The sequence below is a fragment of the Vicugna pacos genome, chromosome 1 (assembly GCF_048564905.1).
Source record: "Vicugna pacos chromosome 1, VicPac4, whole genome shotgun sequence".
Lineage (NCBI taxonomy): Eukaryota > Metazoa > Chordata > Mammalia > Artiodactyla > Camelidae > Vicugna > Vicugna pacos.
This window is the reverse complement of record NC_132987.1, coordinates 117,532,174-117,548,212: the sequence shown is the minus strand read 5'-3', so window position 1 is coordinate 117,548,212 and position 16,039 is coordinate 117,532,174. Positions and strand designations below refer to the sequence as shown.

The window sequence follows — 16,039 nt, the reverse complement described above, 5'->3', positions numbered from 1 at the left end:
ATCACTCTCATTTCTCACTGCAACTCTCCCTGTCCCTTGCCCAACAGCGCACACGCACACACTCATACTCCAAGCACACACTGGCCTCCTCCAGCCAACTGTCAATTCTCCAGGTTCTATTCTTCGAGACAAGATCCAGTCCCTCCTCCTCTACAAGCTGAAATCCCTAGATCTGTCTTACCTCGCTGTGTTTTTCTGGTTCTCTGTACATCAATACCTCTAGTTGTTAGCAGCCATGGTCTTACCTGTTCTCATTTTGCCTGTATACACACATCTCAACACTAACAGCAGGGGTAACCAAATCTTACTCACTTTTGCAGTCAAAGCTTCTACCACCACAATTGACATCTCTTACACAGAAGACAGTCAGATGTCTCCTCAGTTGCAGAAGAACAAGAATCCCCTTTTACAATTTATCAAAGCATTTACAATTTATCAAAACATCAGTTCTTCATTCAACAGATAAATACAGGAAAATCACAAAATATTCTTAACTATACATCAGGCAAAGAATGAATATTTTGTTATTAAAGTACAAGAGTTACAGTACAACTTAAGATACTCATAAAGAAATGCAAATTCAAACTAGACTTCTCTGTTCACCAATAAATTGACAAAGATTTTAAAAACTTTGGTAACACCCGTACTGGTGAGATCTGGAGAACTATATACTCTCAGATACTCCTGATCAAGTATAAACTGGTGCTACTTTTTGGAAGATAATTTGGCAATATGTATTCAATTGTGCATTTACCTGGTGAACGAGCAATTTCCCTTATAAACATACATCCTCTGGCTACTGCTCACAGAAGGGTAACATGTACAAGGATACACACTGCAGCATTGTTTAAAATAGCGAAAATAGGAAAACAAATTAAGTGCTCTTCAACGGAGACTCTCTCAATTGTGGTGCATCCATAACATGGAATACTGCGCAACCATCAAACACAACAGGGAAACTCTATCACCTGATCGGGGAATATTTCTAAGGCCGATCAAGAAGCTTAAGTTGCAAACTCGTGTTGCTTAGGAGGATCCCATTTGCTTTTGCTTGTAAGTACACACCCGCGCGCACACGCGCACGCATGCACACACGCGCACGCATGCACACACACACACACACATCACTTTTTTTTAAAAAACTGGGACTGCACTAAACATACAGTCTTGTAACATGTATTAAATGTTTATTTATATATAACTGTACATTTACATGCACAAGGCATTTCTAATATGAAAAACTGAACTGCTATTATTACCCATGGAGCAAGGAGGGGGGTGGCGGTTGGTGACACCATTCCATACGGCTGGATCAATCTTTTTTTTTTAAACCATGAGTATATATTATTTGTTGATCATTAAAAACTAAAATTCCCTAAATGATCAAAACAATACCTCTCACGTTTGGTATGTTCCAATACTACTCATACAGGAGCCCTAAGCAGATACTGAAGCCCTAAGGAAAAAAGGACACTCCTACTCCAGTAATTACATTCTCACCCAAGCCCAGTCTTCAGCAAAAGTATCCACTGTCCCATTACTGACACTCTCTTAATGACAGGAGGCCAGCAAGTGCTGGTCTAAGGCTCCCAACCTCTGGCAACCAGAGAAGCCTCCACGAAGCTCTCCAGGACTGCAGATATCTCTCAAACACGCCCTGTATTCTCCACGGGCAAAGGCACATGTGCCCTACTCTTCCCTTCTCTTCCCAAAAAGCTCTAGCACTAGGGCAGGTGCTAATTTCCAATTTTTAAGATGACAGCCAGCTAACTGATAAAAATAAAGTGTTAATCTGATAACAGATAAAGAATATTCCACTAGGAATATTTCCACTTTAAATTAGGGTATCTAGCTCTTACCTTAATCTAAAAGAGTAAATTCAACAGAGAGAATTTCAAGCAAACCAGATAAAAAGGAAAGTAATCTGACCTACCTTAGTTCCTCCTAATCATACCAAGTAGACACCTACCTGGCATCCACCCTAATGCTGGAGACACACCACCCTACCCACTACAGTGCTGACACTATACCTTATTTAAAACCTCAACTTCCCACCTCTAAATATTTATCTGACCAATCTATTTTTCTAAGAGGCTAAAAGGACAGTTAGGTGAGACAACCATTCACTACCAATGAGCTCACACATAAATAACAACATATCTGAAAATAACCAATCTCTCTAGAAAATAAAAAATGCAGCTGGTACTCTGTCCTCTGTCCCCTCATCTGGAGAAAGAATAAAGAACCAGGAGTCAGGAAAACACGTGCCAGTGCAGACCTGCTTATTACTCTGAGGCACTGGTTGGTCATTTAGTTTCTTTGCATCCATTTCCTTCTCTAAAATGAAAGATGATCTATGTCAATGTTTCCCAGTGTTTCTACTGCATCAGGATTACCTGCAGTCCTAATTAAGAAAGCAGATTCCAGAGCATTACCCCCAAACCTAGAGAGAGAGAAGTAGCTGCGCTTGGGAATCCCACAACTTTGACAAGTTCCCCCAAAGACTGTTTGAGAACCATTAGCTCCTCAGGTCTCTCTACTCAACCTAATTATACTCTAGATCAAAGGAATCCTAGACCTCCTTCTTTTCTCAAGCCACAGAAATAAAGAGGAAGACACCGGATAGTAAAAATATGCTTAAATATCACTGCTATCATCCTCCTTGCAACTTCAATGATTCAAACATTTACTGAAAACCTGACAAGATGCAAGTGTTAGTCTAGTATTGTTTGCTGAGGATAAGGGCACAAATACATACAATGTGGCAGAGGTGACGACTAAAACTAAAAGCTTAAGATTCCAAACATTGTTTACAGATAGTATAGTTACAGCAATTGAGAATCACGTTTGTATCAGAAAGTACCATCAGCAAAATAATGTGCTATCAGATCCAAAATTCCTTTACTGTTAGAAGTCTAGTTACATTTTTTCTTATATTTCTTTTATATATATATTTCATATTTATGTATACATCACACATACTGAGTACTGATGGTCTATTTCAACTTGCACACCACAGTTCAAGATCAGTGAGCAAATATGGAATATAAACTTACTAGTGCAGTGAGTTGTCTTTTCAAAGTTCATTTCCGTAGATTTCTTTCAAAGTATCTGAAAGTGTGACAAGCAATGTTTCATCATCCTCGACTCTCCTTCAGTAGAAACAGATTTTCAGCCAAACAGCCACCCTACCAAAGACCACATTTCCCAGCCTCCTCTGCAGCTACATGTGACCACCTGGCTAAGTCTGGCCAACAGGCGTGAACAAGTCACATACTCAACTTCCAGGTTTGTCTTTAAAGAGAGGATGTTCTCTCCCCACAACCTGTTCCTGGACTGTAAGTGTGGTGAGGAGCTGTCTTGAATATATAGCAAGCGGTATCTCCTTAAGTATAGGAAAATAGGACAGAAGGAACCAAGGTCTCCTGTAGCTTGGAGTCACCACATTAGCCTTAGACTACGTATGAGAAACAAACTTCGTGTTTAAGCCACTGTATTTAGTCAGAACATAGGCCCAATCTTGTGTTCTAACTAATGTGTATATAAAGTATAAATTATTCAGAAATATTACATAAGAGCTACTTAACTCAGTAAAGCTGAAACTCTATTATAAATTCTTGGGTAGCCCCACTACTGAAATTACTGCTACTGCACCAACTTACATTTAAATGGCATTTTACACTTTTATAAAGCACCTCGTTACAGTATCTCATTTTGCATTCTCAAAACCCCGGGCAGGGCAGCTGGTACTAGGCACATTTGGCATACAGGGCACTAAAGTTCAGAGAAGCTACCCTGCCCAACAACGCACAACTAAGGAGTGGTGCTCAGGCAAGACTGGGGACACAGGTTCCTCATTCCATCATTCCCGGTACATAGACACTCATCTACTCCTATGTGCTCGGCATTGGATTTACAGAAGTAATCCTGTCCAGATGGACCTTACAATTTAATGGAGAGGGACAAACAGTAAATGAATATGCGTAATGTATGAATACATATGAACAACTACAGCTATTTGCAGTAAGGGCTGTGAAAAAAAGCAAGAGCTCTGCAAGAATGCATTGCCAAGGAATCTTAGACTGGGGCTTGGGGGAAGGCCTGTATGAAGAAGCAGCATTTATTCTGAGACCATAAGGATGAGTATCAACGAAGAGGAAAGAAGGGAGAAGGCTACTAAGAAATCTGTATGTGTTATCTCGGTCTTCCCAAGAACCCTATGGTAATTGGCTTCAAATCCACTTTACAGATGAAGTAACTGATTCTTAGCAAAATCACTGTGCCTAAAGTTCACAATGCCAGTGAGTAGCAGGACCTATTGAGATTCCTGCCTGACTCTGGTGTTCTGCCTGGCACTATCTCACAGGCCAGTCCTCTCTCCAAGTATAAGACTCCCTCAACTGCTATCTGTAAGTAGATATTAAGCAGATTTTGCATAGATGTCACAATCCAGGCATCTTTGTACCCAAATGCATGTGCCAAGATGCCAACCTTAACCACAAATATCTATAAAACTTAAAAAAAAAAAAAAAACCTCTTGTCAGTTGAAATTTTATTATCTACTTAGAAAAATTAGGGGATTATTTCATGAACAGGGATGTTATTTAAAATAGAAATGATGCTGAAACCAGTTTCATTCCATGTTAAACCAGTTCACTAAGCCCCCTCCACAAAATCGATTTAAACAAGCAATTCAGTTATAGGGAAATAAAACAATTCATCAAGAATAATGATATATTTGAAGCTATTATGTATATGTTGCTCAAACAAACCAAAAAAATAGTTATATACTTTAACAAAACTTCAACAGTATTACAAACTTAAAAATCACCTTCTAGAAGACAGGGTACATAGCTCTGGGAAAAGAATCAACTGCTAAGAAGCCAGTATGGTTCTGAATTAGCCAAAAGTATGCCCACAAGGAACCACATCATTTTAGATCTTAAATGAATTTAACTGTAAGTTGCCTTCTCATCAATAAAGAATTCTAACTCGTTATACAACTCTGGAAGTATGATTTCAAAGCAAAAACACAACTTTTTAAAGTCATTTGGCTGGTTTACACAATGCAGTATTTCTAAATCAATTTGTTTTCATATACCAAAAGATGAAACTAAGGCTGCCTGTAGCCAACAGGTTAGGAAACAAGACTTGTCTCTAATTACCTGATGTGAACCTTGAATCACTTCAGTCAAATGAAATCAACATTTCCCTTTCACGTAACCAATGGCAGACTTTACAGCTGTAGCTTAACAGTACAGCACTGACATAAAGCAAGATTTCAAATGATTTCTTTATTTAGGGGCAACTGAGGAGAAATTTTATTATTTAAAATAATATGATGATTTTTCCAAGTAATTAAACACAAATTTTAACCTCCCCAAAATTTTAACCCAAAATTGTACAAGCCTCGGGTTATGAATTACCGTAATTTCTCTAGCCATCAAAACATTGCCCAATGGTCTAAATAATATATGCTAAAAAGTCTTTAAAAGGCAAAAGCCACTAAGTATACATAAGGTACTCATATAAAAGTATAAAGTCACACATTTCACTTTACAGGGCAAAGCGTTAACATTAAGTTTCAGTTGACCATGTTTGATAGTTTCAAATAATATCTTTTACTTCTAAATAGAAAATACGCACAAGTGTCTGGAGGGTAAAACCACCAAAAAGCTCAACAGAAAGTAGGAATCCTTAGCTCACAGTTTAAATTACTGATACGGAACACAACAAAATTCAAAGACTCATAAAATTTTGGGAGAGAAGAGTCAAGTTCTTTATAATTTGGGGGTTTTACTGGGCTCAGATGGTTGAACTTTTTTTCTCAGGGGATAAAAGAGAAACTGCTGGGGGTGTGGATGTGGGTGGGGTGTAGGAAAAGTGAAAGTTCTTTGAAGTAAGAGAAAAGCTAATGCTAAAGCAAAGTAAATGTGACTCACACCTTAGCACAAATATCAAAAAAGTCACATATTGCCCCCTCTTCTATTCAGCTTATTTTTAAGATCATGTATAAAGCAACTAGTTCACTTCTCACTCTTAAAAAAGTTACTTCTATCCAAATTTTCTTCCCATGATTAGATAGTCGCCAACCATGAACATGCATGTGAAAACATCCCTGGGCGATCTGAATTTCTAAGTTATTTCTTTCTTTTGTTGTTGGTTTTGTTTTTGTTTTCAAGTAGTACCCAAGATGCAATACAACTTAGCATTTTCTTTCTTTGTGTAGTTTCAAAACAAAATGTATGTCAAAGGTCATTCTAATCATATATAGCAAGTTATCTTGAATTTTGCTTTGCAGAATTTATAGCACTGTGAAAACCTATGTAAATTCTTTAAATACCAGTTGCACTTACCACTCCCCACTTCCACATCTTAAGTCCTAAACACAAAAACTCTACATAAATAAAACTAAGGGGCAGACAGAAGACAGTACCTAGAGGGGGAAAAAATTGTATCCCAGGGTTTTGGGTTTTTTTAACTATCTACGTTTCCAAACAAGACACTGCATTACAATGGAATATTTTCACTTATTTTATGTTAGTGCCCTTAAAAGATGGACTAACTCATTTTTGAATCCCCAGGACACAGTAATTCTGTATGTTTGTTAAAGTTTCCTATAAGCCCCACCAAAAAGTCTTTAAAATAAATTTAAGAAACGATCTTAAACCTAAATTCCATATTCCTAACAACAACAAAGATCTCAACCAGGACACTTAGTCCATATCCCCCCCATACCAATAATGACCATACACTCGCGCATGTCTATTGAAATCCAAAATCTTTTTTAGATTTTAAAGGAGTGTGCCTTCATCTTACAGACACAGGGGTGACCCTTCCTTCTAGAATAATTTCTGAGCTTATGTCTCTTAGGAACTCTTTGTACTCACAAAGTAACTTAGTTAAGGAGTCCTTAACTTTCTGGCAAGGTTTTAAGTCTAAATGAATTTGGACAGCTACCATAAACACCACTGCTATTCCAAGGTAAATCCTCCAAAAGCACTGGGGTACTTTAAGTGTAAGTCACATGTATATGAAAAATCTTAATATAACCAAGTAAACTTTTTTCTTAACTGCTGTTTCTTTGAAGCTATCTTTTTCAGTTTAAAATCTTAGCACATGAAATTTTAATTCTAGTCTCACATTTATGGCCTACCTGAAAATAATATTCTGGTAAAGTAACTAGTCAAGATAGGAAAATTTTACAAAACAAGAACTAAAGGTAACTCCATTAAATTATTAAAATGCTCCCAAATCAAAGTATTAAATATACCCATTCTTAGGCACTTTGTATACGTAAAGTGTATGGGATTACAGAAGAAATCTAAGTGTTCAAAGATAAAAAATAACTAAAAGTAACTTTACACAAAACTTCCTATGACTCATCAATACTTAAATGATGCCTATAATTAAAATTAAGTGTGAAGAACAAAACGCACTAAGGAGTATTTTTTAATTCCTCCCATTCAAACATTGTCTACATAGTTTTCTTGGCGGGGGGGGGGGGGGCCGCTGACCAGTTAGTTTCATTACGGGAGCCTCACCTCAACCTTTCCTTTCCACTTCCGCAAACCACAAGTTAATTCCATACAAAACTCTATACATGGACGCAACCTCTACGTTAGAATCCTGAGTCATGACACACAAATCGCTCCAAAATTTGCCAGTATTTATAATAATGAGTTACGACTTAGTGATTAAGAGCCCAGGCTGGTTACAGATTCCTGTCTCCCAGAGTCCCAGTTGTATGACCTTGGATGAGTCACCGCTCAGTTTCCTCATCTGTGAAATGGGTAACAGTTCCCACCGGGAGGATAAGCAAATTAATACACGTAAAACCCTGAGGACGAGTGCCCGGCAGTCTCCGTCTTAATCATTAAATCAGTGTGAAAACAACGTTATAAGGTATGTTTTCTGACAATCTGGGCGGAATTCAAGAATTAAGGGGTGCTGGCATTCAAGCCCTGCACCTAGATTCCAAGATTCGTATAATCTAGGATTGGACGAAAGGCACAGAGAAATAGTCACTCGCTCACCATTTCTGCCATTTTTAACTATTTCAGACCTGGGAGGGGCCCTTTCGCTAAGTGTTAAGCTATTCAGCAGCTTGGGCGGATCTAAGCGAAGAGTGGGTTTGTGCCTATTAATAGACTTGTGAAGTTTTGTTGCAATACCCAGGTATCTATTATAATTTACGCATTCTCAGCCACCAACTCCTCCGGCTGCTAAACAGGTCATCACTCCATCTCGAGTGGCCGAGCTCACTCGCACTCACCGCACAACTTCGGAGCACGCCGAGCGCCCTCGCTCCAGCACACACCCCAGAGGGCCGCGCGGGGACCGGGCCCCCGACCTTCCCCAGCGCCTCGCCCAGCAGCCAGCCCCATTTTCTTAACCCGTACATTGTCCTTGCGGAGAACCCCGGCGGTTCCCACACTGGTGGGGACCGAGAGGAGGGACGAGGGAGGAGCTGGGGGAAGAGGATGAGGAGGAAGAGGAGGAGGAGGAGGAAGACAACCTCCTCCCCTTCGCTCGGGCGACCAGTGAAGGTCTGGCGCTTTCTCCGGCCCCCAGGCCCCGGCTCCCGGGAGGCCGCGGCCCCGGCTCCCACCCTCCGCAACTTTCCCACCGCTCGCACCCGCCTCTCCTCCGGGACCCGGACTGTCGGGCTCCCTCCCCCGGCGGCCGGCCCCGGGCCGCGGCGCCTCCTCCTAAAATGGCAGGTCCCTCCCTCCGCCCGGCCGGCCTCGGCGCGGGCCCGGCTGCAGGCCGCGGGGGGAGCCGCGCGCCGGGCCGGGCCGGGCGGGGCCGCGGCCGGGCCGGACACTCACCGGGACGATGGCGGGGCGCTCACGCCGCTCCCTCCGGTGAGTCTCAGTCTCCGGCTCCCGCCGCTGCGCTCCCGCCGCGGCCTCCGCAGCCAGCGCCGCCCCGGCCGCCTCTCTCCGCCCCCGGCGCTCCCGACTCGGCGGCTGAGCCGCAGCCTTCTCAGTCTCTCTCTGGCTCGAGGTTCCAGCGGCGCCCGGGGCCGGGGAGGCGACAGCCCCCTCCCCGGCAAATACCGCAGTCCCCGGACCCCGACTCCCGGCGGCGGGGCCGCGCGGCCCGGCCCGGCGCGGAGGGCGGCGGCGGCAAGGCCGGGCGCCGAGTCGCGGCCGCTCCCGGCGGCTTCTTCCCGAGGAGGATTTTGTAAATCTCACAAAATGGCGCGCGCTCCAAACCTGCGCAGCGAGAAGCGCCGGGGCCCGAACGGCGGCGGCGGCGGCGGCTCCTCCGCCAGGAGAGCCCGAACCGCCCGCCCCCGAGTTCCCGCACAGACAGACAGACACTCACACACACTCACACACACACGCACGCACACTCGCCCTCGCACACGCTCACTCACACACACACTCTCACACTCACACCGGTCCCGCCCGCTCGCCGGCGGCGGCAGCGGCACCAACAGCAGCAGCAGGAACAGCAGCAGCAGAAGCGGCGGCGGCGGCGGCGCCCGCACCCCCCGCTCGGGGTGTCCGCTCCCTGAGCCCGACCTGGGCCGCGATCAGCAGCAGCGACGGCAGCAGTCTCCCCGGATCCCCCCGCCGCTCTTGCCGCCGCCACCCCCGCCTCACTCCAATGGGGCTTTTTATTATTATTCGGGCGGGAAGCGAAAGGGTTTAAAAAAAAACCAACCAACAAAATGGCGACGGACCGACCCGGTCGCTATAGCAACTGTCAATCAAAACGCAAAACCCCGGCTGACGTGCTGACGTCCTCCTCCCGCCCCCCGGCCCCAAGCCGGCGGGCGGGGCCTGTTGCTCGGGCAACGGCAGATTCCGTTCCCTCCTTTCCCTCTCCCCCTCCGTCCCCAACCAACCACCCAACCCCCTCAGGTCACGTGAAGGATAAATTCGGAGCTCGGGCCCGCTACGAGTGTCAGAGGAGGGCGCGTGATTCGCTCGGGGGAGGGGAGAGGAGGGGGACGGCCGGCCGAGGGAGAGAAGGGGAAGAGGAAGGGGGGCGAGGCGGCGGCCGGGCCTGTGCGCGAGCGCCCGCCGCCCCTCGGGCCTCCTGGCCGCGCCCCGCCCCGCGCCCGCGCCGACTGCGGCCCGGAGAGCGCGCGCGGCCTCCGCGCCGCCGCCCCCGGAGCCCCGCGCTTCCGCGTCGTGCGCCCGCAGCCCCGCCCGCGGCGGGGGGAGGGGACCGGGCTCTGCGGCCGCGCGGGGACCCGGGCAGCCCACCCCCGCGCGCCCGGGCTGGGGGCTCTCACCTTCATCCCCCGGCGGCCCGCCGGCCGCGGGGAGGCGGTCCGGGTGCGCACGTCCGCGCGTTTAAACTGTTCTTCGAAGGGCTCGCGTGCCTCCCTGGCCGGAAAATGCCCACGGAGGCCGCGGCTGGGGGTGGGGAAGAGGCCGCCTCCGTGTTTCAGACATCTCAGGAATTCCGGACGCTTCGCCCGAATCTGGGATGCCCCTGCAGCTGACACCTTGATCAAATCATGTCATTCGGTTTTTGCAGCAACCAATGCCAGCGTTCAGAAATTAAGGACGGAGCCATCATAAAAACTTTTTTAGGCTGTGCACGCTCTCACAGGCTTTCCCACCGATTTCCAACCCCTCCCCACCTTTCTGGGCACAGCCTTCCTTCTGCACCGGAATACTCCTAGAATTAATCCTTTTAAGCTATGACTGTATCCTAGTCGTCCAACTCCCCGATTTTCCTTTTCATGCACCATCTCAGTTTGCAGATTCCTAATTCGCCCACAATTGTTCATTCATATTCTGGCTTTCGTTTATCCTTATTCTGTCTATCCCTTCTGCCTGGCTGAATATCGCTACGTATGCTCCTCAGGCGTTAAAATTCAGGTATGCCCATAGCCATGCTATGCTGGCTACTTTGTAATTAGTAGACAGCCGCTGGCTAAAAATTGTGTTTTGTACCAATCCTAGTAAAATGGCATCCAGTGTTGTGCTAAAAAGGATACTATAGATATTATTTTACACCATCACTAATTTATTGATTGATTTCTACACTTGATTTTGCCATCCTGTGATAGTGTTCACATCAATTTTTTTCTTAAGCTTTAAATGTTCACAGGCAGATACAATCTTACAGGTGTAAAGAAAAACAACCTGGCAATAAATACTGATCTCTATCCTATATGACTCAAGGAAAAACACTTGAGTGTTTCCGACAAATGTTTGCCTCCTACAGTTACCAGAACCTTGATATACTAAGGCAACCATTCCAATTAGCACAGGCCATGAAAGAAAGCTGACTAAACCTAAGATAAAGAAGGCAAATTGCTTACTTTAGACTGATTCTCATGGTATCAGAAGGTACCATAACTATCAAAAGTTTTTTTGGATGGCTGAGTTTTTCGAAATTGCCCTGCTAATGTAATTGAAGTCTACATTCAACTTTATTGTTTTGAAGGAAGTGGCCAAGAATGTCCCTACTGGGGAGAGAGAATATCCCTACCTTGATTCCTCCCCAGCTCATACTTTCACCGATACAACCAATTCCTTCCACCTGCCTGATTCTCTTGCTCCCCGCCCCTTTCAGCACAGTTCCACGTCTATCAGAAGGAACACTTACACATTTGCAACCTTTAACACTAAATTTGAGTCCATTTTTTATTGCTAGTAATGAAAGAAGCTTTCCTAATTAATCTTCTAGGTAATCTGAAAAGAATATGGCAGTGTCTCAAGAAATGTGACCTTGTCTTTTGGTCAAGTCAGTCTAGAAGATGATGTGGGTGAGGCAGAATCTGGAACTTAGAGTCACGCAGTAATTGAAGACATTGCTTCATACCTAGAAGGCTTCACCTTTTCTCCACTACCCTCCCTCACCCCCAGTGTGACAGCCTTACACAACATTGATCAATAAAGTCACATGTCTGGGTTGGAGTGCTGTAAAATGGTTTTATATAGGCTTCACCTAAAAAGTAACCTGTAAATTATGCTGGCCCCAAACAAGTGAACACATGTAGGCAGAAAGGACTCTGATACAGACGCCAGTTTGGTCTTGACCAAGTTCAGTAACTAAATTCTTGCTGTCATCTAAGAATCTCCCCATCAGATCCACTGACAGATGTCCTACAAATGTATCTATTCATAGAAGTTAACCTCTAAAAGCAGAGACCCCCCCAAATCACAGATAGTAACAGCCTCCAGCAATCCTCAGTGACATTACATCCCCATTATACCAGTGAGAAAACAGGTTCTGAATAATTAAATAAAGTTTCCCAAAGCCACACCACCAGGAAGTGGTGAAGCCAAGATTTAAATTCATGTGTAATTGGAAAGCTTATGTTCTTTCTGCCACACCAAAATGATCCAAGATTATTTGGGGACTGGGTTTGTACAGAGGTCATCAAGATGAGGTCATTGGAGTGAGCCCTAATCCAACATGACTGGGGTCCTTAAAAAAGGGGAAATTTGGAACACACACACACACAAAGAGGAAGATGACGTGAAGACACAGGGAGAACACCATCTACAAGTCAAGGAACACCTGAGGCTTCCAGAAACTGGGAGAGAGGCTTGAAACAGACTCTCTCACAGCCTTCGAAGGACCCAACCTTGCCAACACCTCCATTTTGGACTTGTAGCCTGCAAAACTGTGAGACAATACATTTCTGTTGTCAAAGCCACCTGGTACGTGGTACTTGTAATGGCAGCCCTGGCAGATTAATGCACAGATCCAAGCCAGGATGCCAGGCTTTTCACTTGGTTCCGTATCTATTTGCGATCGCTCTTGGTGGTGCACTATACCGAGCCCAAAGGTTCAGTACCTGGAGCCCCTCTGGGAGTTATAACCCAAACATTCCAAAAGTAAACACACCAACTAATAATCCTGTTTTGCCCCTTACACCAGGTGGCAAGGTGTGCAATTTACAGCTCATGCCTGGGCAGTGGAGAGGCCAGAATCTGACACCCCTTCTCTTCTCACAGGCTTCCGACTGAGGGTTCTTGATTGTTCCCTGTACACGCTTTATTGTTTGTTCTAACTTAAAAGTAATTCATGTATATTAACCAGATTAAAAAGAAACAAAATAGATTAAAACGAGAGGTGCCTTATTTAAGCTAACAGCTATAGTATGCTGTATGAACTCAGAAGTTAATGCTCACTTCTCTACTGTTGAGGTCCAAAACCAAAAAACTAAAAGGAACATATGGTCCTTACAGACAGCTTTACAATATGGAAACCAATAAAGAGGTAAAGATTATTCAAAGATATGCCTTTTGCCTTTTTTTACTTACAGTTATGTTGTGAACACACCTTTGTGTTAATCAACCAAAATTTAGTTAATTATTTTAAAAGCTACAAGTATTCCATCAGTTGAATGGGCTGTAATTAATTGAACTGCCCCTCTATTTATTTAGGGAAGTTTTCCTCTTTTTTTTTTTTTTGTTTGTTATTACAAATAAAGCTGCATCAACACCACATGTGTACATTTTACATACCTGTCCAGTTATTGCCTTCGGATAAGGGCACGTATCCTTAAAGAGCTTGATTCACATTGCCAAAATATCCCTCATGAATGATTTCACCAGTTTGCAGTCCTGAAAGTAGTATGTGAGAGAGAATTTTCCTGACACTCTACCACACTCTCTTGTTTTAATTTGCATTTCTTTAACCATTTCCTGTGTTCTTTTTTTAATATACGTTTATCGGCTGTGTGTGCTCTGCTTGTGTGTATCCCATGTCCATTTTGGGGAGAAAGAAGTGTCATGTTTTTATTGATTTCTTTTTCTTTTTTTATATTACTGCTGAAAAAGAAGGAGGGGGAGGAGGAGGAGAAGGAGAAAGAAAGGAAGGGAAGAAAACTGGAAGGCCATGTGCTGTTGTTAGGCTAGTGTACGATGTCAACACCAGACATCCACCCCTAATCAGTTCATCTGTGGCCATCCTCAAGTGGACCTTCGCCCCCACTCTCAGCCTCACTGCCCTCATCCTTCCTACCTCCTCCGAACCAGGCACCCGGACCAAGTGCTCTGCTGCCATTCTCCTAGCATCATAAGGTTGCCTACAGGGTTGGTTTACGTCAAGATGTGGTTCTAATGATGCCATTTTTAAAAAGGAGGCCAATACAACATTCATTGCTTTGCTAACATGTAAGAATGTTTACCAATGTGACTTAGAAACTATCATTAGCATTTTCTTTTCCTGTGACATCAAGATAAAACTTTAATACGACTCAGTCATAAAAAATAATAGAATAATTCCATTTGCGGCAACATAGATGGCCCTGGAGAATGTCATTCTAAGTGAAGTAAGCCAGAAAAGAGAAAGAAAAATACCATATGATATCACTTATACGTGGAATCTTACCAAAAAAGACAAATGAACTTATTTACAAAACAGAAACAGACTCATAGGCATAGAAAACAAACTTCAGTTACCAGGGAAGGGGAGGGGGTGGGAAGGGATAAATTGGGAGTTGGAGATTTGCAGGTACTAACTACTATGTATGAAATAGATGAACAAGTTTCTTCTGCATAGCACAAGGAACTATATTCAATATCTTGTAGTAACCTATAGTGAAAAAGGAATATGAAAATGAATGAAAAAAAGAAAAGAAATAAGCAAGTTGGAGTATCCAAAGTACAGAAACCATTTCCAAAAAAAATAATTAATTAAAAAAATAAAGGTTGAATAGAAAATGTGAGATTGTGCCTTAAATTGTATATTCGCAGTTTGGAGATATTGTGAAAACAGTATTGTGCAACATTTTGGCAAGACTTGAAAAGAAACACACTGTAATATATTGATTCATACATATATAATAGCTCCCTTGAAATTAACAGGTTGAAGAAAAATGCCCTAATGAAACTGTGAAAAACAATTAAGTACATGGAATTAAAATTATGTGGGAAGCACAGAAATCTACAAAGGTCCGTTACTTTAATGGTTCATTAACTCAATAGTTTTTGAGAATTTTGGCTATTTTCCTGGCATTTTAATATAGGTATGTAGTGTGCATCATTTAATATTTCTACAGTATTTTCTGATATGTGTATTTACTGCTACTGTCTTCATCATTTTTCCTATGTTTGTTTCAATTCAAAGCTTCAGTTCAATTCTAAAGCTATGTGGTAGCAGTGATATTACTTTAAAATATTGTATTTGCATTCCTGTTTCTAAACTAGAAGTGCTTTTAGGGCAAGGATCCTATAGGTTCATCTTTGTATCACTGGTACCATTTCTGGCACACCACAAATACTGTTCTGTTCTGTATTTTTAAATGAATGATGATCTCCTGCTAGGTTCTTCCTATTTTCCTCCATCCTATGTGAAGTTTTTGGCAATTATAAAACTTTAGGGGCAACTTAGTTGTTTGTACAGAAGCAGGAAATATTCTCCTCCGATCTCAAAATGGATAGAATTTCTCGAGCACCAGAGGAAAGATTGTTGCAGCCAGCAAAGCTGGAAGAAGAAAATTCAACTGAAGAGATTCATTAATGTTAGTGATTACCATGGAGCTAGTTCTGTTTCAGCAGTGTTTCTCAAGCCAGCATCCCCTCACCGTCTGCAGCACACCCCTGGTATCTGCAGTTTGAGAACCTATAGATTATAGGCATTCTCACTGGACAGAGGTAGGCAGGAATTTTCTGTGGCTGAGTCTTTTAGCTTTTACATCAGAGGTATAAATATAATAGCCTTCTACCTGCTTGTACTGTTCGCAGCTTAAGGGCAGAGACAAACAGCCAAACCATTTATGAAGGACAGCATACATCCCTGCCCATTCTCATGTCTGAATGCACTTCCAGAATTTTAAAAGCAAAAATTATTTCTTATGTTTCCTTTTTAAATCTATAATATACACAGTGTAAAGAATAAGACAAAAGGGACCACTAATCCCATGAGCATGACTGTTTATTTTAAAAGTAAAAACAATTCAAGCATATGGTTTGAAAAATCCAAACAGAATAGAAAAGAATAAAATAAAGAGTCAACGCCCCGTCTCAGCCTCAGGTCTCCATTCTCCTACACCTCCTCGGGACTGTAGAGGACTCTTTCTCAGATTCAGTATCATGTCATTGCCAGCTGA

General features: G+C 43.3%; 1 protein-coding gene across 6 annotated transcripts in view; it reads right to left on the bottom strand.

Moving 5' to 3' along the window:
• Window positions 1-9,628, bottom strand: part of DYRK1A (dual specificity tyrosine phosphorylation regulated kinase 1A) — a 128,751-nt gene extending 119,123 nt beyond the window's left edge. For 2 of the 6 annotated variants that reach the window (XM_072969132.1, XM_072969168.1), the window contains exon 1: window positions 8,832-9,627. The gene's annotated coding sequence lies outside the window, so the exon portion shown is untranslated. Of the gene's footprint in view, window positions 1-3,056; window positions 3,075-8,275; window positions 8,746-8,831 lie in introns of those variants that run through there. The other 4 variants (XM_072969165.1, XM_072969161.1, XM_072969143.1 and 1 more) reach the window with 4 other exon arrangements.
• Between the last annotated feature and the right edge of the window lie 6,411 nt (window positions 9,629-16,039).